General features: G+C 39.8%; 1 protein-coding gene across 2 annotated transcripts in view; it reads left to right on the forward strand.

Moving 5' to 3' along the window:
• peak1 (pseudopodium-enriched atypical kinase 1) overlaps positions 1–27,951 on the forward strand; it is an 85,617-nt gene that overhangs the window by 621 nt on the left and 57,045 nt on the right. The window contains exon 1 of one of the 2 annotated variants that reach the window (XM_026918869.3): positions 23,280–26,262. The exons of the other annotated variant lie outside the window; for it this stretch is intronic. The gene's annotated coding sequence lies outside the window, so the exon portion shown is untranslated. Of the gene's footprint in view, positions 1–23,279; positions 26,263–27,951 lie in introns of those variants that run through there. 2 annotated transcript variants of the gene reach the window in all.

A 27,951-nucleotide genomic window follows, 5' to 3' on the forward strand; every position in this document is an offset into this window, starting at 1 on the left:
GTGGGTTTTCTTTGTGCAGCACCTTTTGAGAAGTCAGCTTTACTCTTACTCACATACAAACTCCAAACTGTAGTCTCTCCAAAGCCTCTGAGCTCAACTGCCATTAGCTGTGTGCCTTCAGACCTCAGGCTTTTGGTGATTTAACATAACCTTTCAAACTGTAGTTATTTCAGATAGATAGATAGATAGATAGATAGATAGACAGACTTCAGGCTTTTGGTGATTTAACATAACCTTTCAAACTGTAGTTATTTCAGATAGATAGATAGATAGATAGATAGACAGACTTCAGGCTTTTGGTGATTTAACAACCTTTCAAACTGTAGTTATTTCACGTAGATAGATAGATAGATAGATAGATAGATTACTTTATTGATCCTTGAGGGACGTTGTTTTGTTGCAGCAGTGCAATAAACAACAGTGTACAGAGAACACAGGTTACAGTATCCATACAACAGTAAACTAGATAAATAAGAATAAAATAATATTAAAAAATAAATAAATTTTAAGTGGCAACACAAGTAAGTAAAGTGGTTGTAGTGTGGCTGATGATCATAAGGTGACTATCATGGATGAGTCCATAAGAAATAGACATAATAATAATAATAATAATAATAATAATAGTAAATAGAGTGTGTCGGAATGTGAAAAAGGTTGTGTTACTGCACAGTTTGGACCCAGAATGAAAGGATTTTTTTTCGCTGTTGCAGTATTATTGTTCAGCAAGACCTAATGAAGGTCTGGGAGCTGAACTGAAAGTGATCCTGAATGAGCTTACTCATGCTTTCAGATAAATATTCAGTCTACGGCTGTGCAAGATATTCTTACTTCACTCTCTACTGACCTGTGTGTTGACCTTCACATCTCAGTATTTATATCTAACTTGTATCTTTGCATGTTTCACGTAATCTGATGTATCGTAAATCGTTTTGGTCGTAATCAGGGCGGCTTTGTATGTTGCCCAGACCTGGGACAAACCATTTCAGAAATTCCCCCACGCCCCCACAGGAAACACAGAAACACAACCCACGAAATGTAAACAGCTGTAACCTGTAATCAAACTCGTTCAAATGCGCTGTTCAATATTGTTTATGCGTATAGTCTGTCTAAAGTAATACCGAATACCCAGAGCCAGAAAAATGTCTGTTATTAGCCGTGAAAGTTTCAGTGGGTGTGGATTTTTTTTTTCCGTGAAAATGCAGCAGACCAAACAATGTTCCAAGCCTGAGGAAATATGAACTTATCTGATGAGTCGCAGACCATAAATAGAGCTAGACTATCACAGTTTCATCAAACAGATGTATTTCAGACTGTCCTGTTCTGACCTCTAAACCTTCCTGGACCCTTCACCTGAGCTCAGCGTCATGTGACAGTGGCACTGGTCATAATTACACATCAAGAATATAACAACGTACGCTATACGGTCAAAAGTATGTGAACCCCTGACCATCACACTCTCATGTGCTCCTTCTCCAAACTGTTGCCACAAAGTCAGAAGCACACAATTGTATAGAATGTCTTTGTGTGCTGTAACATTACAATTTCCCTTCACTAAGAGGCTCAAACTTGTTCCAGCATGACAATGCCCCTGTGCACAAAGAGAGCTCCATGAAGACATGGTGTGTGAAGGTTGGAGTGGAAGAACTCGAGTGTCCTGCACAGAGCCCTGACCTCAACCCCACTGAACACCTTTGGGATGAACTGGAACATCGACTGAACCCCAGACCTCCTCACCAACATCAGCGCCTGATCTCACTAATGCTCTTGTAGCTGAATGAACACAAATCCCCACAGCCACGCTCCAACATCTAGTGGAAAACCTTCCCAGAAGAGCGAACGGAGACTTAATCTGAAATGGGATGTTCAGCAAGCACATATGACCGTTATAATCAGGTGTCCATAAACTTTTGGCTGTATAGTGTAAATTCTACAGAATGGCAGGTTTGAAGAACATTTCTCCGTTCATCTCTCCAGGCAAATGGAACGCAGTTACAGTAAGGGAATGTTCAGTAACTGCATTGGTCTGAGTCAGAATAGAAAATGAGATTATTACAGATGCACAGTTAACTCTACTGGTCCCAGGTTCCTGTCAGTTTTATCATATCGCATGCCGACGGCATCTCGTTAGACTGTCAGCATTATTATAGGTTATAATGGCTTTCTTTTGATTGCGCTTGTATCTGCTTTGATCATCTCTGAATAGCTGTCTTCAGGAATAATTCCGCTGATGACAGATGATTGATATTCGGTGGTTATGCATGTCCCCTGAAAGTAATGCACTTGAAAGGGACTTCAGTAGATTATTAGAAGCCTGCAAACTTCTTGAAAAAAAACAACTTTTTAATAACTTGCAAGTAAGCGAACATTATCAGGTGCGACGTGCTGCGTTGTGATGTGTGTGGATGTTATGACAGGTCGGATTACTATTACCATTATTACCACATCTCACAGACAGAAATGTCAAAGTGGAACAGAAAGTAAGAAACTGCACTGTGTCATTTCTTGCTTTTATTCCCAGTCGGATGTTTGAACACCTTGTATGTTAGGATTTTGGTTTAAATGACCTTTTTAAATGCTCTAGAAAAAAAATCTTACCAAAGATCACATAAATGAATTGAGAAATAGTCAACTTATTAAATGCTTGTTGAACAGAGAAATGTTAGTTCCACTAAAGTAAAGTCATTTCTCTCTAGAGCTAATCTAATCAAAATATTTATCTCGTAGGTATTTGTAGCACACGGCATTTACAGTCCCATTAGGATCCGAGAGTGACTCAGAATACTTTCAGTATCTAGTACGAGTTATTCAGTAACTACAGGCAAACTACTAGAAAAAGCGTGCAGCGTGCATGAGAATGAGGAATGCACATCTGGAAGAGCTGAAAGTTCCCGGAAATAACGTTTGACATGCCTTGGAAGTGCAATGTCAGAGCTAGGAACATGAAATGACATCATTTTTGACCTCGGTGCCTTCAAACCACAACGTGGTGGGGAAATCCCACAGACGCCTTCATATTCTTCTTTTCTTAACAACAAGCTAGCCAACTAACTGTGAGTGTATATTTTCCTCCTCAAAAACAGTGTACAGTTTATGTTCTAGATTTTACAACTGAATATGTCTGTATGTTGATTGAGCTACAGTAAATACTCGGATAAGAAGTGCTACTTTGTTTGCTGTTGATGCTGTGAGCAGCCATGTTGATTTGACGTCACTTGCTGAACTCAGGGTTGAGTTGACCGTCCTGAATTTGAGTAAGAATTCCAAGTTGAAGTAGCCGGATTTTTTTGTTTTTCCAAAGTCAGAGGTCGGAAACAACGAGTTACGACCTCTAGACAAATGCAGCGCTATCTATTCAGTAACTGTTGGTGGAATTATTTTCGTTGGTGCATATTGAGGTAGTCTGTCAAAACAAATAGACGTGGATGTTGTGTTGTGTTGAACATTGTGATGGTCGGTTGTGATCATGTAAGGGGATTGTTATGTGACACCAGTGTCTTTGAACTGTTCCTGACACCCCCAACACCACCCAAAACCCCTCCTCCCCTCTCTCAAAGCTCCAAGCTACAGAACAGGTGTGACCCAGGGGTCTGGGGCCTGTGTCGGTATGAGGGAGCAGGGTCACACACACACACACACACACACACACACACACACGCCGAGACACACACACACTCGGGTCAGACTAAGAATTTTGTTCAAACCAAAACAGTTAATGCTGTTAAATGACAAAACACAAATGACTAAAGAATGTGGGTGTAATGAACCACAAAATTCAAACTCATTGTGCCACAATACAATACGTTTTCAATAAGGGGAAAAAAATAAACATTGCCTGAATATGTGCCTTAGTTTTCCATTTTCAATTATTTTAAACATTCAAATAAAAGAGGACATTTAATTAAAACTTAATAATGCCACAGTGTTTGTGTGATCTTAGCAGTGCATAACAAAAAAGCCGTGAATTAGAAAGCAACAAAATGAACCCTTTCATGCATAATATTTTTAAACCTATATCCAGATTCTTTGCTTTTTTTATTATTATTATTTCTTAAAACGGCATGCCATATGAATTTTGACATTTTCTAAATATCACATATTAAAAAGTAATTGGATTGTCTCTGTATAAGAAGCTATGAGTGGAAAAAAAAAAAAAAATTATACCTGGAATCATGAAATAGTACGTCGAAAAAAAAAAAAATCTTCCAAAGTGTTTATAAGGAAAAATTTTTAACATTCAGGTCTAAAATATTTAATTTTATCAACCAAAATATCATGTGCGAAGAAAATATTCTTTGATGTTTAGACACTTTACACAATTTAGGATTGTTTCTGGAATTAAAAAAAAAAAAAATCTTAACCTTCAAATAAAAATAGTTTTAAAAAGTTAAGGTGTTCATTAGAGTCTGGAACAATTTTTGTTTAATTTTGGATTTTGTGGAGAAAGTTTGTGAAGATATACTAGAGCAAATAGTGTAGAGAGGAACACAAATCGGGATGATTTATGTTAAATTGCAGTAACAGTATCGCGTGATTTGAAGCTAATTTACAGTACATCTTATATTTTCCTATAAATAGCCTTAAACTGACTGTCCGTAAATACGGCTGAGCTTTCGCTGCTGTGATTCTGTGGAGTGTCTGAAGCACTGGGTTTTTTCTTGTTCTGCTGTTAGCTAGTTGTGCCGTCGGTCACGTAGCTGTCTGTAGCGATCTCTACTGCTGAATATGAACCTCCCAGGCGCTGCGCTGTGGTGATTTCTTTAGCCAGGATTGAGTCAGTGAGGCGAGGCTTCCTGAATGCAGCAGATCTGCAGGATTAGCAGCAGTGTATTGTACACATATTTGGCAGATTCGTCACACCGTAACGTTTCGCGTCCATCAGCATGGTACCTCACCGGGAAGCCAAAGTTCTCCCAAACACCAGACCTTAATCACTTGTGGGAATTTTCATAGCCGTTAATGTTTTTCTCAATCGAATGTGCTTGGCGTGTGAAAGCAGCGTCTGATTCGAGATAAGAGGGAAGTTACTTTTCAGAGGAGCGAGTGCAGGCAGTATTTTTATGACAAAGAGCCTTCTTTATTATACAGTCTGTTGCATGTATTGTTTGATACGCAGAAGGATCGAATCGAGAGCCTCGTATCAAAACGATACGATGCGCCGTATCATTACAGCCCTCCTAAATAAAATGGCACTTGAAGATGCTGAACTTGGTCTGAAAAGCAATCTACGCATGCACTACTGAAGAAAAAAAACACAAGCATGTCCATTTTGTATTTCTCCCAGGACTTTTTGTGCATTACAGTATTCCCTGCTGTACTAATCCCGCCCACCCCCCCCCCCCCCCCCCCCAAACCCTCCCCATGTTAGCTTGCTGTGTTAGTAGATGGATATGGGTAAGTATTTTTTGTGAACTTTCACCATTAGAAGAAAGCATGGCTCATTGATTTTCCGGCATGTTTGTTCCAGTGTTTTTTTTTTGGAAGCCATTAATTTTATACCTTTTTTTTTTTTTTTTTTTTTTTTTTTTTTTTTTTTTTTTAATAAGTACTGGAATGATCCTGATGTGGGCTCAGGCATGTTATGATACCATGACTTAGGCCTAACATCTTTCTGGTAATGTATTTGAAAGTCTAAATGTCCAGTAAACATTTAATCTCTTCAGTTTTATCCTTTAGATACGCAGCATGTGTATTGATTTCTGATACAATGAGAGTACCAAGAAGTATCAAACAACCTTCAGGTGATATGCCCACTGATGATCTGCATCAATACTCCTGCATTCTTTTATTTAGGTTTCACCTTTTCCCAACTCTGCAGTACAGTTCAATGGATTTTATTGGAATGATCTGATTGGTCAGAATCTTTTGCTTAATTCACATAATTTGCCAATCATTCTAATTATTCATTCACTAATAGCCGTTCACTAATAGCCGTTCACGTCATGCTTTTTATCTGTTTATAGTTACATTTAATTTTGATGTAACATCTGCCAGAAAAGTTAGCTCCTGTTATCCCTTACACAATTTAATAAGACAATAAAAAAACAGCTTTTCTTTGTTACAAGCTTTTTTTTTCCTTTTTAACGAAGAAACGCTGTTTTTTTTTTTTTTGTCTTATTAAATTCAAGAGAGAAAAAAAGAGATGCTGGTGAGGAAACCACTGTTTATAATAGCTGCTATAGTGTAAGTGATAACAGGAGCTAACCTTTCTGGCAGATGTTACATCAAAATTAAACATTAAGCATTACTTTATTCTTGGGGAATGTTGTTGATGATGAGGGTCAGGGACGTGTGCACATGCCTGTTGAAGAAAACTGTATGGAAAATGACATCACTAATATTAAGAGTCCATCTGACAGACTGCAGCTGTACCATGAACTCACAAGAGTTGACTAATAAAGCAGCAGTTTGTCTTTTTTTTTTTAAACAATTGGAGGTTACTAACTAGCAAACAAAATACATCTGGTTCTTCTTTCTCGTTAGTTGTTAGTTACTGTTGCTCTCTCTCTCTCTCTCTCTCCCCATCACCCTCATAATCCTGAAAACCAAATGCCCTCCTCCACGATTGCACTTTTCAGCAGTTGTATTGTTAGTGTTTTATTCTGTTGTGAAATATAGATTATCTTCAAACTCATTCTATGTTCGTAAACAGTAATGGTAATATTCATAACCTAGTCATGTCTAATCCACCACTGGCTATATGTGCATGTGTATGTCGGGTTATTCTTGTCATCAGTGTGATTTAAAAGCGTGAGTCAGTGCAGCAGCTAGTTTAGCGAAGCATACAGATATTGAGACTAACTTAGAGATGGTGAGAGAAGTGTTCCCAGGGCTCTCACTTGTCCTTAGTCTGTACATCGTAAGGTTTTCTCAGTCAGACGTGGTTTCTTCTTGAACTGACGCTGTTTCTGATTTTACAAGCATGAGTTTGCACACAATATATAGTCAGCTGTAAATATTTGGACATTGGTAAAGTTATACTTATTTTAGCAGTCTACCACGGTATGTTGAAGTTAAAATTAATTAATGACTTTGAGCTTAAAGTGCATGCCATCAGCTTTAATTTCAGGATATGTACATCTAAATTGGGTGGATGGTGTAGGAACTACAGCACCTTTTATTTGTGCCTTGCGGGTGTGTGTTATTCTCTCATTCTTTCATTTACAAGTAAGCAGGTGAAAGGTCTGCAGTTGATTTCAGTTGTGGTATTTGCGTTTGGAATCTGCTGCCGTTAACTCTCTATATGAAGTCCAAAAAGCTGTCACTGCTAGTGAAGCAATCTACCTTTAGGCTGAAAAATCAAAACAAACCCATCAGAGAGATAGCAAAAACATTCGGTGTGGCCAAATCAACTATTTGGTACATTCCTAAAAAGAAAGATCACACTAGTGAGCTCAGGAACACCAGAAGTGCAGGAAGACCACGGAAAACAGCTGTGGTGGATGACAGAAGAATTCTTTCTTTGGTGAAGAAAAAAAAAAGAAAAAACCCTTCAACAGTCAGCCAGGTCAAGAACAGCCTCCAGGAGGTAGGTGTGTCTGTGCAAAGTCAACAATCAAGAGAAGAGTTCAACAAAGTATACACATTGGTTTTACCATGAAATGTAACCCATCGGTAAGTCTCAAAAGCAGGAAGAAGAGGAAGAAGGAAGAAAAGCTTAGTTCGCCAAAAACATCTGAAAAAGCGTGTACAGTTCTGGAACAACATCCTATGGACAAATGAGACAAAAATCAACTTGTACCAGAATAATGAGAAGAGTATGGACAAGGGAAGGAACCGATCATGATCTGAAGCGTACAACCTCGTCTTATGGCGTGGATGTGTACAGCTGACAAGGGAACTGGTTCCCTTGAATGTATTTATTTATGATGTGACTGTTGAAAAAAGCAGCAACATGTGTAACAACAGCAGTGTAAAGGCCTGTATTATCTGCTCACATTCAGAACCCATTGGACGGCACTTCACAGTGCAGATGAACAATAACCCAAAGCATACTTCTGAAAACAATCCAAGACTTTTTTTAAGGCAGTGAAGTGGAATGTTCTGCAATGGCCAAGTCAGTCACCTGACTTGAACTCAATTCAGCTGCATTTCACTCGTTGAGGGAAAAACTGAAGCCGTAATGCCCCAAGAACAATCAGGAACTGAAGATAGCAGCAGTAAAGGCCTGGTAGAGCCAAGAAAACCCAGAGAAAACCAGGTTTTCCAAAATATTTATGGACCTGAGTGTAGGTTATATGCATACAGTATTTTGTGTTGCCCTGGACAAGACACGTACTCCTAAATTGTGTCTGCTTGGGGGGAAAAAGGTCAGTGTGTACTTTATATCACTGTATAGGAACCAGGAACCCTGGTCTAGTCTAGGTTACTTGTAGTCCTGAGGTCGGTTCCAGAAAGCAGGATTTGTGGATTCAGGAAAACGGTGACTTTTCTGTTACAGATACAAGGATTAGATAAAATCAAGATTAATAACCCCGGCAGCTTATGCTCTGTAGCAGGTCGAGCACATGCTGAAACTTCAATGCACAGACCTCTGGTTAAATTATTAAAATTATTAATAAAATTGTAAATTGCTGTTTTAAGTTTTTTTTTTATTTGGCATTTAAAAACCCGTGTCCTGGCGCAGTAGCACACAGGTTTGAGGAACAAACTTTTTAAACTTTTCAGAAAGAATGAAAAAGAAGAATGACTCTCAAATTAAGAACTTCATGACACTTATATTGTCTAAATATTAAATGCAAGATAAATGGCTACAGAACGTTTATAATGATTCTAATTGTAAGTATTACCTCTCTGGATTTTTTTTTTTTACCATCCCATCTCTCTTTTGCTGCATTTTATTTTTCGTATTTCTTTTCTTTTTTTTCTTTTTTTTTTTTTATGTGTCAGTAGTCTTTGGAAGAAAACACAGAAATCTCTTGTTCTGCTGCAGAAAAAAAAGTTACCCTTTTTTTGGAACTGGAAAATCCACAGGCATTGGATTTGGCTAATTTAACTCAGGATTGACTTTAGGCCTTTTTGAAACTCTAATGCTGAAACTCGCAGTTGAGTTTATGAACAACTGTTATTTGTCTGATCGCTTTTGCTATTATGCTGGTAATTTCCTCTAATACAGCAATGGGAGTTTCATTATTTTGTTTTTTTATTTGATTAAATCGATAAGCATGAGCAATGAAGTGGTTTAGTACGTTTAGAATTGTATAAAGAGAAAACGCAGTGTGATATGTGAAGTAGGGATTTGTGCTAGTGAAATGACAGGATGTGATGTAATGTGAAGGGTAATTATACATTATAGAGCGGTCATGAGAAGCACTGACGAGAAAGAGTAGTTAAAGAAAGTGAGGCAGATTTTCACACTTCCGTAAGATACTTCTCTATTTAGATTTGGAACTGGACAGTGGGGGCGTCATTAATTATTTAGCGAAGAATGAATTATAGTCCTACGTGTATCCTAGCGTTTAATTTTTAATATGCTGTTTTGATTGATTTTGTTAAAGAGACATGTTTAGAAGCTGTATTTTCTTACACTCTTGGCTTAAAGGTGAAATAGTCGATTTGTTTTTTTACTTGTACAAATAACCTGGAAGATATGTACAACATGATGGAAAAAAACATTGGATTAAACTGTGGCCTTGTATAAAATGTATAAAATCGCTGAAAAAATCGCTTGGAAAATGGATTTCTGGTCCGGAAAGCTTGTCCGTGTTTGGATGCGCCTCCTGTCAATCATTTTATAGACACTCCACTCTGCAGGCCACTGTAGATCCTGGGGGCGGAGCTTTGGGCGTAGTGTTATGGATTTAACAAATGAAAATTGTCTGTATGTTGATTGATCTAAAACTAATACTTGTATAAACAGTAAAACTCATTTAAAGGTAAGACGTGCTACTTTGTTTACTGCTCATGCTGGGAGCGGCCATGTTGATTTGTCGTCACTTGCTTAACTCGGAGTCCAGGGGACCATCACGAGTACCTGAGTAGGAATTCCGAGTTGAGGGGGCGGTTTCTTTGCTTTTCTTTGTCGTAGGTCAGAAATTATGGATTATTTGAAGTGCAGCATTAGTGTCTGTGACAGTGTGAGATCCTTTCAGCCGGATAGCTTTGGAATAAAAAGATTGATGGAGAGAATTACGAATTGTAGTGACTCCGAAATTGTGTCGTAATGCTACGTTATAGCTAGCTGGAAGTAGTGGAAAGGGCACCGTGTGCATGGTAAATAGTAGTGACAACTTTGGAGAAATACTTCAGTGTTGTCTTCAGTATTCCTAATAAGTAACTTAGGCATTAGCTTTATTGCATTCAGCCTTTTTTTTTTTTGCTTTCAGCTTTCCTGAATTATGATGTTTTCCTCTCTTTCTGACTACAGTTACTGTTTCCCCACATTTTTATAGCTCATCTGAGAGGATAACAGCATGCACTAATATCTTAAGGGAAATTGAGTATGGTTGTATATTTGATATGTGCGTCTCTCACTTTTCCATGAACTTGGAGAAAGGAAAAAAAGCTTGTTGGCTACAAGCAGCTGCCTCGTATCGTGTTAAACGAATACAAGGCTGTTTAACAGTGAAGTGGATGCAGTACTGTGTAAAGCTCCATTGCTTTTGCCTAAAATGGTTGGTCTTAACTAATAATAATAATAATAATAATAATAATAATAATAGAAGTGATCAAAGTAAGAATATCTTGAATTACCAGCACATTATTATTTATTCTTAATGTCAAATATCCTGAGCAAAAAGAACCTTAGTGTTAATATTTAGCATAAAATTTGAATATTACGGCTTGAGTAGCATCAGCATTGTGTTCCACTGTAGTCTGAACCTACTGCATAGCATCTGAGTGTTTTGCCTGAGGTGTTGTATATGTGATACAGACACCCCCACACACACACACACACACCTCTCCCATACCAGAATTTCACCCACTCAGTCTGATTACATGAACCTGTAGAGACGCACACACACTCGCCTGCCACTGCCACTTCCTGAATAGTTCTGGTATTTCCGATGCTCTTGCTGTAATTTCACATTTAGGTGGATAAAAGCGTCATTCTGGATGTGTTTGTGCCTGTGTGTTATGCTGCGTCTGTATAAGCCACGTGAGTAATAATCTGATTGCTCTAGCAGGTTGACATTACACCCCCAACTTTGTCATTTTTTCCTCTTCTTCTTCTTCTTCGACTTTTACTATTCCCAGCAGAGATTACAGAGATTACCATAGCAGCAGCACACAAACACAGACCAGACGGACGGTCGGCCTGCAGCACGTTACCAGGCCACGCCAGAGTTTTAAACCGAGGTTTTCCACGTCATTGTGCGATTCTGATGCGCCTCTGGTGGGTCCTGTCGTAAACTCCAAGAACGGCGTCCTGGGAACTGCGGTTTCCATGAGCAGCTTTTGGTGATGAGAAACCAGAAGACATGAAGTCACTCGCAGTTGTTTAAACATTACTCACACCAAGTGAGGTCATTCATTCATTCACCTCCAGTAAGCGCTTTATCCTGGTCAAGGTCATGGTGGATCCGGAGCTTGTACCAGGGAACAATGGGAGTGAGACGGGAATACACCCCGGATGGAAGTCCATTTCAGGGCATCATACACACACACACACGCGCACACACTCATTCACACCCAGGGGCAGGTTGGAGTCACCGGTCCACCTACTAGAACGTTTTTGCGAGATGGGAGAAAACCAGGGAACCCGGAGGAAACCCATGCGGGGAGAACACGCAAAATTCCGCCTGAAATGATTTTTAATGAATCATAAATTTGTATAAAAATATTGTTTATATTAAAGGTGAGGTTGTAGAGAGCAGGCTGCAGAGCTCCTTCTGTAAATGGAATAGAACAGCAGCAGGCTGTGTGTGTGTGTGTGTGTGTGTGTGTGTGTGTTTGCTTTCATTTGGCATTGGTCTTGGACCCTCCCTGCCCTCAGCATGCCAGGCACTGAGATGCACTAAATTTAGCTTTGCTTTAACCCCCCCCACTTCACACTCTCTCTCTCTCTCTCTCTCTCTCTCTCTCTCTCTGTGCCAGCTGATCACTTTCTCATGTTCTGTGTTTCACTGGACTGTCCTTCTCAACCGTGTCTCCCTAAACACCTCCCAGTCTGTTTTCACACAAACAGTTTTACCGGTAACTGGTCCACCCTTTATTTATTTATTTATTTATTTATTTATTTATTTATTTGTGAAAATGAAGTGGAATCAACATGCAGAGAAACTGACCGATCATTTACAAGTCAATCCGTCTGGTCTGACTGAGGAATCCGTTTAGATTTTGTGCAGTAATTTTTTTATTTTATTATTCTTTACAATACACTATTGTAAATATTGTAAAGTGACATATATTGTGATATGGAAATGTATATCTGCACATGCCTACTGGTATACTGCCACTGGAGTTCGTGTTAGTGTTTTAGTGTAACGTATGAACCAAATCTGGGATGTTGCTGGATAAAAGGATGTAGTTTCGGATGGATCAGTATCATAATCACATTTGAGATATTTTCAGATCCAGTCCAGTGACGTATTTTGTGCCGAGATGCATGTGCTGTTGCCTGAGAGAACCTTGTCCTGCATTCACATGCAAGACCTCAAACCGTCCTAAAGCATGTTACCATCATGTTTGTGATGTTTCTCATAGCTTAGTAACAGAGTTGGCTTGGTTACTGTGAGAATGTCAGCGTTATATCAGTAAAGGGCATCAGCTGATCCTCAGAGCTTTCATACTGGTAATAACATTTTCAATAAATTAGATTTTACCTGGTTCTTTCAGGTTTGCATTTTAGAGACATCGTGCCTCCAGTGTTCCTACATTAGGCACTCAGTGAACACCTCCCTATTTCCCACAGAGCACCTGTCTGTCCCACTGAGCACATCAGCACGTGCTAGTGTCCTGTAGGGGCTTCACAGCTACACTGTACGGGGAAAATGTTTGTGGACACCTGACCATCACACTTATATGTGCTTTGTTGAACATCACATTCCAGATTTAGTCCCTGTTTCCCGTTATAATGAGCTCCACTCTTCTGGGAAGCTTTCCACTAGATGTTGGAGCGTGGCTGTGGGGATTTGTGTTCATTCAGCTACAAGAGCATTAGTGAGATCAGGCGCTGATGTTGGTGAGGAGGTCTGGGGTTCAGTCGGTGTTCCAGTTCATCCCAAAGGTGTTCAGTGGGGTTGAGGTCAGGGCTCTGTGCAGGACACTCGAGTTCTTCCACTCCAACCTTCACACACCATGTCTTCATGGAGCTCGCTTTGTGCACAGGGGCATTGTCATGCTGGAACAGGTTTGAGTCTCTTAGTTCCAGTGAAGGGAAATTGTAAAACTACAGCATACAAGAACCACATATGGGTTTGATGGTCAGGTGTCCACATACTTTTGGCCATAAATTTTTACTATTCCAATCAATTCAGAAAGTAGTCAGCCAGTCATCTTTTCCATAGTTAAAGCAACAATCATCACTAGTTTTAGGCCGTTTTAATGCACCTGTACAGGAAGGTAAGCATCAGATTATTTAAGGATGCATTTGTACAGAAGAGCTGGAGGCTCAGTTGAAATTTCCTGAGAGTGCAAAGCGGCGCAGAAACTTCGTATAGCTTACTGATGGTAAAATCCTAACTTAATGTTGGATGGAAGTTGCAGTGTTTACAGCAGTGTCTAGGGGTTTTTAACACCAGGCTCATCTACGCCTCAAGTCTGACTCTGAAATAGCTGAGTAGGATCTCACTTCATGAAAAGACTTTTCCCAGCATACTCTTGTGCAGTTGACTGTAAAAGTGAGTTCATTTAGTCTGAAATACTTTCGGTCTCACAATTAAATACATTTAGTTTTTTTTTTGGTTTTTTTTGTACATATTAGTGGACTAGTCTGTGCACCCTCTATTGTCCCGTCTCACTGAGCACCACTGTGAGGCTTCCCAATGATCTGAATAGAGCCAGTGTTTACTGACTGAAGCCAAGACACAATTTATATTTCAATTATTCAGAAAGGCTTTGCTGGGACCCAAGAACAACTCAACAAGTGGTGGAGTGATGTATGGAGAAGTAGGTGGTAATTAGTGTAGGAGAGTTGGAGTACCCAGAGAAATCATGGACCTCTTCGGCTCGCTCTCTTTTCCTCAGCCGCGTGTCATTATGGAACGCGCTCTGCTGATACTTCAGGCAGTAGACTAATATGGTGAGAATTATTGATGAAGGCCAGCATGTCATAATCACCAGCATATGCTTATGCAAGAGATAACCATATCTTATATCTAAAGCGCTCTGTTCAGAACAGACTGACTTGCCACACATTATAGGCCTATTCAGATAACCAGTAAATATCATGAATAGTAACTCTTATATCCCAAATATGCTGTAATCGCCCCCAATAAACATTCACTTATTTAAGTAAATACTGTGGAAAGCTGCTAGGAATTTGAAGGCAGGGCAGCATGTGGGGTCAGGACATCAAACGCATTCCTTTCATTTGACACAAGCTGCTTTTCTGCAAATCCCCCACAGGCTGAGGAAGGCAAATAAATGCTTTTGTTTGATGGCTTTACAAAACAGGCTCCGGACAAAGCGACAGCATAAAGCATGTTAAACCTTTCTGTTGAAACAGCGAAAACATAAACAGGGTACTAGTAGTCATTCTCAGGCTCTGTTTAGCTCTGTGTGTGTATGTGGTATGTGTGGTGAAGTAAGCGTGGTGGGGTGTGGGGGTGTGTGGGGGTGGAAGGTATGTGTAATGGGGCATGCGTAATGGGCTATGTCTGGTGGGGAATGTGTGTGTGTAATGGGGTATGTCTGGTGGGGTATGTGTTATTGAGTATGTGTAACTGGGTATGTGTTATTGGGTATGTGTAATCGGTTATGTCTGGTCGGGAATGTGTTATTGGGTATGTGTAATGGGTATGTGTAATGAGATATGTCTGGTGGAGTATGTGTTATTGAGTGTGTGTAACTGGGTATGTGTAATGGGTTATGTCTGGTCGGGTATGTGTAACTGGGTATGTGTAATGGGTATGTGTAATGGGGAATGCGTAATGGGCTATGTCTGGTGGGGAATGTGTACTGGGGTATGTGTATGTGTACTGGGGTATATCTGGTGGGGTATGTGTAACTGGGTATGTGTTATTGGGTATGTGTAACTGGGTACGTGCTTTTGGGTATGTATAATGGGTATGTGTAATGGGGTATGTCTGGTGGGATATGTGTTTTTTTTTTTTTTTTTTTTTCTTTTCTTCTCCCCCAAAAAAAGTTTAGCTACACCTAGGCTAAAGATATTCAATCTCAGTTTTTCACAAGTCCACACATTTCTTTACCGTACCATTTCATGTTATCATGTACCATTTCTTTTGGTAAGTCAATTAGGTCATTTTAAAATAATCGCTTAGATTTATTTCATCTTTGATTCGCGATATCACAGTTCGAGTGGGTCAAAAGTTTACATACACCAAGTTGACTATCTTTTTAAAAAGAGTCCAGAAATTGATGTAATGACACTTAGAAATTTCTGCTTGGCCAATTGTCGTAATTAGGAGTTAATTAGGAGCGTACCTGTGGCTGTATTTGAGGGCCTACCTTTAGAGCCAGTGGCTTTTTTGCTCTTGATATCATGGGAGAATCCAAGCAGCTCAGCCAAAGACCTCAGAAAAAAAAGATTGTGGACCTCCACAAGTCCAGTTCCTCCTTAGGAGCAATTTCCAGACAGAAGGTACCACAAGCATCTGTACAAAAAACTGTATACAAATATAAAACCACATATGTACATCCATCCACTGAGTTCTACATCACCATGTCCTGAAAGGCTGTCGCACAAGTAAAAAGCTCCTTCTCCAACACCAGTATAAAAAAGCCAGGCTGAAGTTTGCAGGTGATCACCAGGACAAGGACCTAGCCTTTTAGCGGACAAAAATTTTAACTGTTTGGCCATAATGATCAGCACTGTGTATGGAGAAAAAAGGATTTTAATGCAAAGGAAACCATTCCAACTGTGAAGCATGGGGGTGGTAGCATCATCATGGACTGAACTGAAAAAAGTGTGTCTGAGCGAGGAGGCCAACAAACCAGACTGAGTTACATCAGTTCTGTCAGGAGGAATGAGCAAAAAATCCAGAAAAGTGTTGTGAGAAGCTTGTGGAAGGCTACAAGAAGAGTTTTATTCAAGTTCAAGGAATTAAAAAGGCAACGACACCAAATAATAAAAATGTATGTATAAAAAAAAAAAAAAAAAGTGTGTAAAATTTTTGACCCACTGAAAATCTGATATAGTAAATAAAAGCTGAAATATATTTGTCCCTTATCTATTATTTTGCAATGAACACTTATGGAAATAGAGCTCTATAACCTAACCGACTTAACACACACAAAAAAAAAGTATTATAACTTGAAATGTGTGGAGTTGTGAAAAAAAAATAGAGTTTGAATGTCTTTAGCCTGGGTGTATATTAAGTTTTGGGCTCAACTGTATGTGTAATGGAGAATGTGTGGTGGGAAGTGTGTAGGAGAGTATGTGTGGTGGGGTATGTGTGCGTGTGTGTGTGTGTGTGTGTGTGTGTGACGTCTTTGTCTGAGAACGATGCATGAGAATGAATAAGCTCTGCATAATGCCAGCAGATAGGAAACGGTCAGAGAGTGAGTGTTGGAGAGTTTGTGTGGGTGTGTGTAGGTGGTGAACAGGTCGTGTGCAGTTGTGGGTTTACAGCCATAGTTGGCAGGGAAACAGCAGTGGGCGAGATTGGGTGGGGGCAAGAGGATGGGGTGGGGGGTTTAACCACACAAACTCTGTTATTTTGTTGAAATCTTTTACTTTTACTTGCAGAATTGCATGTTTGTGTCCTTCGTTACATTTCCTAGGAGTGCTCTTCTGGAAGGCCCTAAAAAGGTCACACAGATGCTCTGTTTCATTACTGTTTTTAATACCCTTGTTGTTGTAGTGGGCAGAACTGTACTCATGTGGAAGGGGTAAAGAATACCTGACTCTCCAGGTGGCAGGAAAGATCTAGGTTGTGACTTCGTAGCACAAGACGTAAAACTGCACTCAACAGCCAATAGGGGTTAAGACTTGCAGATTTGCAGTGTCACAGGGCTAAAGTGTTAATTTAAGGACTTGTGTTGTCCCAATGGCTTTGTGTATGGACTTAAAAGAATTTGAGCCTACTGATGTGCCTTATCATACTCCCTCCCCTGGCAGCGAGATAGAAAATGCCGCTTCTCTGGAGATAAGATCCTCTAAAAATCAGGTGAGTCAAGTGCACACTTGTAATTCAGGATGCTGTGAGGCTTTCCTAATTGGAATGATTAGAAGTAGGCCAATATGAGGATTTATACCTCAGTGGGCTCGAGTTCTCGAATCTGATTGGTCAACAGCGTGGCTCGGACTCTAGTTCTGGCTGTTATGTAAATGATAAGTTTATATTAATGCACTCGTTGTAGAACGTTATATATATGTTTCTATAGTAACGGCTCCTACACAGGAACTTGTACAGTGGAGCCTCACCATAATCTAAGACTAATAATAAACAGATTTATAGTGTTATTGTTTAACAAAGTAAAATGTATGATCGTTGATGCGGTGAAGTATTTTTGTTAGGAGGCATTTATTTAACATTTATGGAAGGAGTCTCCAGTGTCAGTGCTTTGTAACAGTCACGGGGGTTTGCTAAGCTTCCCAGCATGCGAAAGTCTGGAGAGAGGAGTTTACGCTTTCCGGTTTCTCAGTAAAATAACAAGACAGAGAGAGGGGTTGGTGAGGGAGTGACTGTTTATCGTGCCTATAACATAGGTGATAACAGGAACTAACTTGTCTTGTGGACATTCCACAGCATTAACTCTATAACCTATAAACTGTTAAAATGCACATGTCATTAATAAATTAAACATTGTAATCATTGGAAAATCACTGCGGTGTAAGCGGAATTTCACACTGCAGAACATGCAGCTATATGAAAATAATACACTTTATTTTTATCCGATGATGCTGGATTTCGGTGCCATTTCCAGTGACAACCTAAGAACAGCCTTGCTCTAGAATCTTGTGTAACCGAATTGATTTTTCCCTCCAGCCCTAGCGGACATCATTGTCTGGCAGAGCAAGTGTCACTCTAGAGAATGCATAGGAGTTAATGATGATGGTAAAGTGAAGCTTTAACAAGATGTAGCCAGGTTAGGGCAAAGATTTCCGGCTCTGGCAGCCAACCGGGAGAGAAAATGTCGAGTCAGTAAACCGCAGTGCCAAACAGGAAGTAGCTAGAGGAGCTCCGTCCTGTGGCCATGAGATACCTCCTCAGGATCCTGGCTGTGAGTGTGTGTGTGTGTGTGTGTGTGTGTGTGTGTGTGTGTGTGTGTGTGTGTGTGTGTACGCGTGCATCCTGGCGCCGGTTATGAGCTCTGAGTCTGGTTTCCTTGTTTGGATGGACAGGTGGAATTTGTAGGTGTGTGTTTGAGAAGGAAAAATAGGTGTGTGTGTGTGTGTGTGTGTGTGTGTGTGTGTTGACACTGGTATGTGTTGAGCATGTCTCATGTTGTTCTCTTTGGCTCCAGTCATGTGACAGTGTGGCATTCCTGCTCTGTCTTAAGAAGCTGCACACTGACCAGACACTCTTTCCTGAACTTATTTGTGACTGTAGGACACGTTTTTTTTTGTTTGTTTGTTTGTTTTTTTGTTTTTTGACTCCCGTGATTCTGGAGTAATTTATTAGCAATACTCAAGAAACCTAGCAAATTACAACAAGACTCTAAGCCTTATTTAACTGTGTAGGCTGTACAGTGAATCCGTCCAGACAAAGAGGTCATTATTAACAGTTGCTCTGATTTGCTTTTCGGGGGCATGATGCGTGTTGTGCCTGTCTCTGGGGTTGTGCCTGTATGTGTGTGTGTGTGTGTGTGTGTGTGTGTGTGCGTGTGAGGCCTTAGAAGCTTGGGAGTCTACCAAACTGTAATTACTGCCAGTACAAACACATTGGCCATTTCCACGGGTGGCTGCACTCACCATGACGAGCCTTCCTGTGGACCCACTGCAGTCTAGGATATAAAGGGGAGAGTAGAGAAAGGCCACAGAGTTTGTATTACCCAATCTTCAATACAACGCCACAAGTTAGTAATAAAGAATTAAAGCTAAACACAGAATTAAAGCTGGTGGTGATTTGTGTAGTGGTCAGAAATGTGTAAAAATAGACTTTAAAGGCCACCTTAAATCACGACAGGTTTGCTAATATAAATAAGCGACATTGTGAATATTTCGAGTTATAGAACATCTCAGCTCTATAATTGACAGCAACTACATAAAATATACAAAAACTAGAGAAAATAGACAATGTAATAATGTAAGAGCTCTACTTGGTTATTAAACATGAAGTCATATTGAAATCTTATTGAAACTTTTTAAATCAGCCTTAAAATTATAATATAATAATATACAATAACATATCTTTATTGAAGACTTTATTTTTCCTTGTATAATTTTCAGAATAGTCACAGTGAACTGGCTTCATATTAAAGAACAGTCGAGCAGAGCTCTTACTACGACTACGTCATGTATTTTATCCGGTTATTGAAAATTATAGAACTGAGATGGTCATTTTTTTTTGTACATCATACACAGTTTGAATAAAAATGGAATAGTTTTCCTTATGCAAAATGAACATTCTCTTAGGGCTGTGTGATAAATGATTATAATATAGATGTTCATTTATTTTCTGATGCATCCAGGGCATTGTGATCTTTATTTAATAAAAATAAAAAACTTGTTTCAAAAGGTTATTTAAAAATAAGAAATAAAAAGAAAATTCTAATAAATATACAAAACTGTGCAAAAGTCTTAGGCACATGCAAAGAAATGCTGTAGAGCAAAGATGCCTTCAAAAATAATGAAATTAAATGTTTCTACATTAAAAAAATACTATAAAGAGCAGTAAACAGTAATAAAGGAAACAAAGTCAATATTTGGTGTGACGATCCTTCGCTTTAAAAAAAAAAAAATAGTATCTGAGGTGCAGTGTGTGCAGTTTTATAAGGAAATGAGCTGGAAGTGTTACTGAGCATCTTGCAGAAGCAGCCACAGTTCTTCTGGAGACTTTGACTGTCGACTCGCTTCTTATTTCTGCAGCGAAACCCAGCAGCCTTCATTATGTTTTTATCTGAAAAGTGTCTCTTATGGAATCTGCTGCTTTCTTTACTGACATACAAACATTTTTCTGTAACATTTAATTTTGTGCCGGAAAACTAATGTTTGGAATCTAAAATGTTTTTGTACTGAATCAATAATGTAGAAGTCAGAAAATAAACATCTATAACAAAGATTGTACTAAAAGCATTGGGTTACTTTTGCACAGTACTGTATATTATAATATTTATTATTGTTTATAAAATGCCTTCAAGATTTGTGAAATTATATTTTTGTCATATCGCTCTCCTCCTACATCCTATTTGAGAAAAAGGAGTTAGATACAGTGGTTAATAATAAAGTGTGCATGTTAACTTCTATAGTATCAATATCTCATCTAAACACACTGAGCATGTGGTGTTTTCTGTAAAACCCTGTATGCACGTGCAGACCACAATGATCACGGCTTATTAGTATGTGAGCGCACTCATTTCCTCACTTTATTAAGTCATGGCCACGCATTAGAATCTCTTTCCCACACGATAAGAAGTTTTGGCCATGGATTATTTTTTTTAATTAGGGATGTCACCAGCGGCGCTCTGTGGGAGACAGAAGGAACGAGAGAGAGAGAATGCTTCAAGTTAAATGCATGTTTAGTGTGCGCTGTCATCATAGTGGCACTTTTTCCAGCGTGCCTTCCAGCAGAAAAAACGGCGCGATCCCAAAGAATCTGTGCTGTGTCACTTCTTCCTAAATGGTTCCCATGCAAGAAAAATAATGGTTCCATTTTGAAAGTCAGCCTCGTTGCCTGTCGGGACGCTGCGTCTCTGTGTCCATAAAAGCCGAGTTAGTGGAATGTTTGAGAGGCAAAGCTCGTGTGTGTGTGTCCATGAGCGTTAAGCATTAATTTTACAGCATTCACACCCACTCTGCTTCTGAAGTGCAGAGGCTAATCCGATCTGATCTGACTGGAGTGGTGTGCTAGCAAAGCAGTTTAATATCGTGCTACGGTTTCAGTGCGTTCTGAAATATCATGGCAGCGCAGCAAACATACCACGCAGGAAAAAAAAGAACAAACAAAAAGACTGTTTCTCCTAATCACGCCGACTTTTAGGAGTTTAGAAAGGTCACAGTGAACTTCAGCCTCCCCTTCTGGGATCTGGGCTTGGCACTGGTGTGTGTGTGTGTGTGTGTGTGTGTGTGTGTGTGTGTGTGTGTGTGTGTGTGTGTGTGTGTGTGTGAAAGAGAGAGAGAGGGAGAGAATGAAAGGAATGCATTGGTCTTTTTCATAGAACAGATCGTTCACAGAGTATCAGGAGATGGATGTGGACACAACAGGCTCTGGAAAGGGTCAGTACACTCGGTCTAGACAGAGGGAATGCATGTGGATGTGTGTGTCTGTGTATGGCAGCAGCATCCAGACTCCCAGGAGGGTGTATAAAATGAAATCCAGGAGGGTGTGTGTGTGTGTGTGTGTGTGTGTGTGTGTGTGTGTGTGTGTGTGGTGGTGGTTGTTGGGCCTATAATGCACCGTATAAGTTCTACAACACTGTTATATTATACTCTATGTATGGAACATATACGAGTAGGAAGGATTTGGGATTCTGACTTTCTGCGTAAAATGACCTGACATGATTGTTTCCGAAACTTGTGACCTTGCCTTGTGCTTCTGTTTGTCTGATCCTGATGTTTGTTCTGTTGGAGGCAGTATAAAATGATAGGCTGACAAGGAATTGTATAGTAAATCTATTAAGCAAATAAAATGAAATGAATTTGACAAGTGCTAGCCTTTTAGTGTTCATTTTTCATCTGAGCTATTTGTCACGGAGTCGGAATCGATTCTTTTTCCCATCTCTGTTCCTCAGGTAACTAGCGATTATATGAATAAACTGTTCAGTATATAATTTCTAGGCTTGGCAAAATGATCTGTGCTCATTAGAACCGTGTGCATGCGAATGCAGGATGTTCAGTAATAGGGTTTTGTTGGATGATCAGAGTGTAGGCTGGGAAAAGTGTTTAGTGCCTTTGTGTTTGATTTAGTGCTTGTGTTGGATGAAATCGTGGTGCGCGTTTTCTCTGAAGCAGCAGAACAGTGTGTCCTTAAGTCAGCCGCTCTCGCTTTCTTCCACCTGAACTGCTCCGTGTTTTGATTCTATTTATAAGACATCCTCGCTAACTTCCTTTAACAATTCAGAGGAGCAGATCACATACATTACAGCAGGACAATGACAGGAGTGTGTAGCATTTTTCAGTTGAAACACGCTTGCCATTGCCAGCTAGAATAATTTCGCTGAAGCGATATCCTTGGCGAATTCACCAAGCTAGCGGTCTTCTTAACTAGTTCCAGTGCTGGTTGCATTTATAAACACTTTGTCCGCCATTGCGTCGTGAGAAGGAAGTTTTGTCAGATCTTAGTGTCTCCTGGGCTTGTTGATCTCTCAGCCCCGGGGGGTTGTCTTAACAACTGCACTTTAAGTTGATAAAAGTTGCGATTCCCCCCAAGCGGAAATGGCAAGAAAGTTGATGAGAGGGTTTCAAAAACAGCAGGGCAGGAAACTGTGAGATCTGAACATCATGAAAGTTGAAGTGATGGAGATGTTTAGCCTCAAACTTTAGAAATGTGTTGTCTGTTAGTCACAAGGGGAGTTGTTATGTAACTTATTTGTGCCAGGGATGGCACACTTCTCCTCCATGTACAGCTTTTCGCCCAGATCTGAAATATACATGGGGGAGGTTGAAGGACGGTGGAACTGTTTTCTACATATTTATACAGATATTTTGAGTATGATTGATATTAATAGATACAGTATTCTAAATAACAAAGTAACCTGACCCCAGCGTTCTCAGCTCTTTTGGTATCTCAGTCCACCTGTCCTCACTGACTGACTCCTGGACCTGACAATACAACGTTTATTTGCGTTTCCTTTTATTGTTGACTGCAGGTGTAATGGTACATCCAATTAATTGTTAAATAACAATTACTTGCATTGTTTCTGCATTGTTTTAGCTTTTGGTCCTGTAAATCTGTGTTAAATCACAGCGTTACAGCCTTATTAAAATTCATTAAACATGCAGTTCCATACTGTTCCATATAATTCCTGGGCATGGAACTGATCGAAATTTACATCAGTCAAAACATTTCTCAAATAAATAAATAAGCCTCTATATGCTCTTATTGGAATGGGTGACTTCTCTGTAACCTTCCTCTGTGGACGATATCGTCAAATGGTTACCTTGACTTCCACCTTGTCACATGGGTTATTTTTTTTTCAGAGGCCAGAGACTCTTCAATGCATTTTATTTTACATGGTCTACTAGATACATGGTCTGCTAGATCCAAGGTTCTCAGAGTGGGATCTGTGAAGGTTAGCCAGGGGTCTGTGATTTTTAAATTTAGTTACATTACACATATGTTCTTAAAGCATATCTTTACACGGGTCAACTCTTTTGGCCAAATCACTGGAGTTGTAACACCAGGGAGTCAGTGGGATTGTTTGGCTCTACATGCAGACATTTATTAATTAAATGCATATAATTGTAAAATGAAGCAGACATTTGGACATAAGTCCAAAGAGCAAATTTACATGCAAGCATACATAGGCAAAAGGCTATACACAAAAACAGAGTCATGCAAATAATCCAGAAATTAAGGCTCAGAATTACTTACAAGGTGGCAAGACTTCGCAAGGGGGAAAAAAAAACATATGTCTGAGGTTTTGGCAATTACAAAGATTGTTATTTTAGGTGATGTGAGAAGCATCAGACCACATTTAATGTCTTTTCTCCGATCTATGGTGGAGAGCCAGACCATCTTAACCCCACAACAAACCTTGGATGGTGCTTGCAACCCAGTCAACCTGGAGATTCTGCTATCATACAGCTCACTGGAACCTTACATGCGCTGACTCCTAAGTGTGCTCGCTTAATAGCATCCACCACAGATGCTTCAGAAGGCACTTTCAACCAATGGAAAAGTAGGGGATAATTGCAAAAGGACAGTGCAGGGTTTTATGGCATTAGCCATTGAGTCAGGAAAACAATCCAGAAATCAGTACATTGATATAGTTGTACAGCAAACTATGGAGCATTACTCTGAATTACTCAGAAGGTGGCAAGACTTTGCAAGGACAGCAAAGAAAGAGCACTGTTAAATGCTCAAGTGGTAACAGGAAACAGGGGTATGAGATTACAGGAAATGAACCAAAACCAGAACTCCTTTGGGTCTGACCTTTGGTAGTCAGGGTGGGCATTGCGGCCAGCTAATGTGACCGAAATCTTTTGCATCCATTGATGATGATTGCCTTTACAGTATGTGTGTCTGTGGTGATGCACATCATGTTTTCTCCTATGAGAAGGTTACTGTAATGTAAGATCCACTCATACTGGGCTCGATGGTGCAGCTCAACCACCGCTCTGTGGTTTGCTGAAAAGTATTTGTTTTACTTGGTTGCAGTTTTGTTCTGGCATTTACTGTACAGTGTGGGCAGAGCATTTGAGAAAAATGCTACTCGGACACTTTAAGCCCTTCTGTTCACTGTTATAGAATAATATCTTGTGCAAGGTGGTAAACAATGGAATCCATTATTTCCTTCCATCTGTGAGAGTCGCTTGCATAAGGTGTTACATTCTTTAAATGCTTCAATGATAGACGAGAGGCTTGTAGTGTCACTAGGGCTCATGGCATGGAAATATGTGGTTTCTGCTGAGCTTAGTACATTTCTTAAGCATTTCTTAAGAAATGTAAATACACTTCCTGTGGTTTTGTTCAACGCGTAGTGTTTGCTGATTACCTGTCATTGTTCTGCCTCACTGCCTTAAAAAAGTCCCTGGAAAATTCCAGACATGAAACAACTTCTGTTACTCAAACACTCGCTGCATATCCTATATACATCCAGCAAATTTAAAAGTGACATTTACGAGACGTTTCTTCAGAGATTCATCAGGTTTCCAAGTATAACTGTGAAATGTTTAGCGATTTAATGCACAACGATGTTAAACAAGCTGTTGAGCTCTGTCTCTCTTAAAACTTTCCGCTGTTGTTGTGATTGTTGTCATGAGCTGTGTCTCAAATCGACCTTCAAAAGTATTTACTAATTTAGTGAATACAGGAGACTGGTATGCAATACGCACCTTTTGGTCAGTTTCAAGGGTACAGGAGAGGTTTTTAAAATTCCAACACTAAGTGTAAGAGGACAACTGGTTTGCTAGTTCTCCAATAGTACACAAGTATGCGATTTGAGACACAACCCTAGCTTGCTTAGCAGAGGTCCATGGACAGGGAGATCTGTCCATTTTTAATGCTGAATGCTAGTGTCAGGATAGTGAAAACGTCTAAAGTAACACATACTCTGTACATTAAACGTGGCTTGTTTGAACGTGACGTCCAGTAACATTTCAAAATATTAGCACGCATATTAGCACCTTCTTCCATATTTCTGATATTAATTTGTAAAATAAAGAAATGAAACGAAAGAGGAGATTGGGTTAGGAGTTAATCTCACAACTCTATTTGTAAATCAAGCAACCCGTGGTGTGGTACGTCTCCTCCAGCAGTTCTCTAGAGCAGACATGAGAGAGCTTCACTAGGAGTTGTCTTAAAAAGGAGAGCTGCGGGAAAACAGAGTCTAAACAGTCTTTAAGTGTTTAGAGTCAAGAAATGAAGACCTTATATAGTGTTCTTCCTCTCTGTGCTCTCTCTCTCTCTCTCTCTCTATCTCTCTGTCTCTCTCTCTCTTGCGCTCTCTCTCTCTCTCTCTCTCTCTCTCTCTCTCTCTCTCTCTGCATGTTTAGGGGTAGATGTGTTGGGCTGTAAAAAGTAAAGCAAGGATGCTGTGCTCAGATCGAGGAAACTGATGTGGTTTGAATTAAAGTAGCACTCGTGAGATGGCTGAAGTGGTCCATCCAGCAACTCCAGTCAGGGTTTTTTTTAAATGCATGAGATAAAGTTTTAAGGACCGAGTCGTATTGGATAATTGTTGGGAAAGGGAAGTTTATCTTTTCGGAGCCTGGCAGATCCCTGTCTCCACGCCATGTGAGGGCAAGTATATGGCACGGGTACTGGTTCTTTCTCTCTTACAGTGCTCCGTTTCTCACTCTCTGAAGCAGTAATAGATGGCTCTTCTCTCCTGGTTTCTCACGTTCTGTACAGAGCTCTAGCACCAATCACGTCCCAGGTGGGTGAGCATTTGATCCGAATAAATGCTTTGCTACTTCTTCTGGCTCCTTACGTTGTTACAAGTGTGTGAGAACGATGGGGTTCAGGTTCACGTTTGTGTGTAGGAGGCAGAGTGGGAAAGTATTCTGACTCTGGAAGCACGTCCAAACGCAAACACTGTGTGTACTTAGGAATGTAGTAATGTGGGTGTGTGAGCTCACAGAGCTGGAAGGGGTGTGAGGGCTTGTTTCTCATGACCATGGTCAGAGACGTATGAACATGCCCATACTTGTTGCAGGATACAAAATTGGAGTTTACTACAAGCTTGTAATAAAAAGTATATTATTTATTCTTATCGTCCACTAGGAGTTAAAATTTTCGAACACATATATGGGATATTTAAAATTTTCAGTGCATTATTTAAATCAATATTACCCTGTCCCATCTTGCACAACACCAAGGCTCTCTGTTTTCTCTGATATAACTCGCTTAAGCAATATGTTACATTGGCAAAATAAAAACACTTCACAGTAACAAGTGTTTCAACGGGCACGTCTCACTTTAACAGGCCACAAATGTGGCAATACGTTTTGCACAATAAAGACTTCCGTAATAACACGCTTTGCAACCTGACCTACGTCAAATATTGTTTGTGTTGAAGTCTTAAAAATAGTTTCATATTTCTGTTCGGAAAGATTAACATTTCGACAGCTCGAGATTGAAGAGGAATATTATCCACACATATTGTAGTAAAACACAATTCAGCATTTAAATCTTAAGAAGTGATACCATGCTGATTGTAAGAGCAATCAATTTGAAGAGTTTTGTGTATCAGGAAATTGCAGGGAATTGCAATGCAATGACGTGTTGCTTTTCATTCCTAAAAAGCATTTAGCAGTTAATTGTTTCTCATTACAGAGATCAAACGACATAAGAGGCATGTACTGAGGGTTTTGCTTTTCAGTGTTGTACATATGTCACAAATGAGAAACAACACCATTTGTGATTTTGTGAGGTTTTTTTTCCCCCTGTGTAAAGCCTTTATGGCCTTATTTACTTGCTCTGGCAGTGGATTGTTAGTGTAGTTGAGAATTTCATTGACTTGTACTAATACACACTGATAGCTGAGCCCCGCTTCTCTCTCTCTCCCCTCCCCCCCACAAGTGGCTCACATCCCTGGAAGGGTTCAATGGAAAGTTTGCTTGGTGACCTAATTGGTCTGGATGCTGTTAAGATAATAAGTGAGGTCATTATGGTGAAATTGCTCAACAAACTAAGGGATGCAAAACAGATTTACTTACAACCAGGATGTGACTGTAACACATACAGTCATGGGAAAAAGAAGGCCTCTTTAAAGTCAATGCTTCAATTCAACCTATTCTGAAATCATAACAGATTTCAACATGTCATTTTTTTCCTCAAAAAGTAAACCAACATTTAGAAATCATGTAGTAAGAGAGTGATTAGCAGCCAGGTGTTACTAATGAAATGCACAAGATTAGTTAATCATCAAGAAGTGTGACTACGTCTATAAAAGCAGAACTTTTGGCAGTTTGGTGTTCTGGAGCACTCAGGTGTGTGTCTACATCATGGCAAGTAGAAAGGACATCAGCCATGACCTCAGAGAAGCAGCTGTTTTGCTGCTCATCAATCTGGGAAGGGTTATAAGGCCATCTCCTAACAATTTGAAATTCACCAATCTGTAGTG

This window comes from Pangasianodon hypophthalmus, chromosome 9 (genome assembly GCF_027358585.1).
Source record: "Pangasianodon hypophthalmus isolate fPanHyp1 chromosome 9, fPanHyp1.pri, whole genome shotgun sequence".
Lineage (NCBI taxonomy): Eukaryota > Metazoa > Chordata > Actinopteri > Siluriformes > Pangasiidae > Pangasianodon > Pangasianodon hypophthalmus.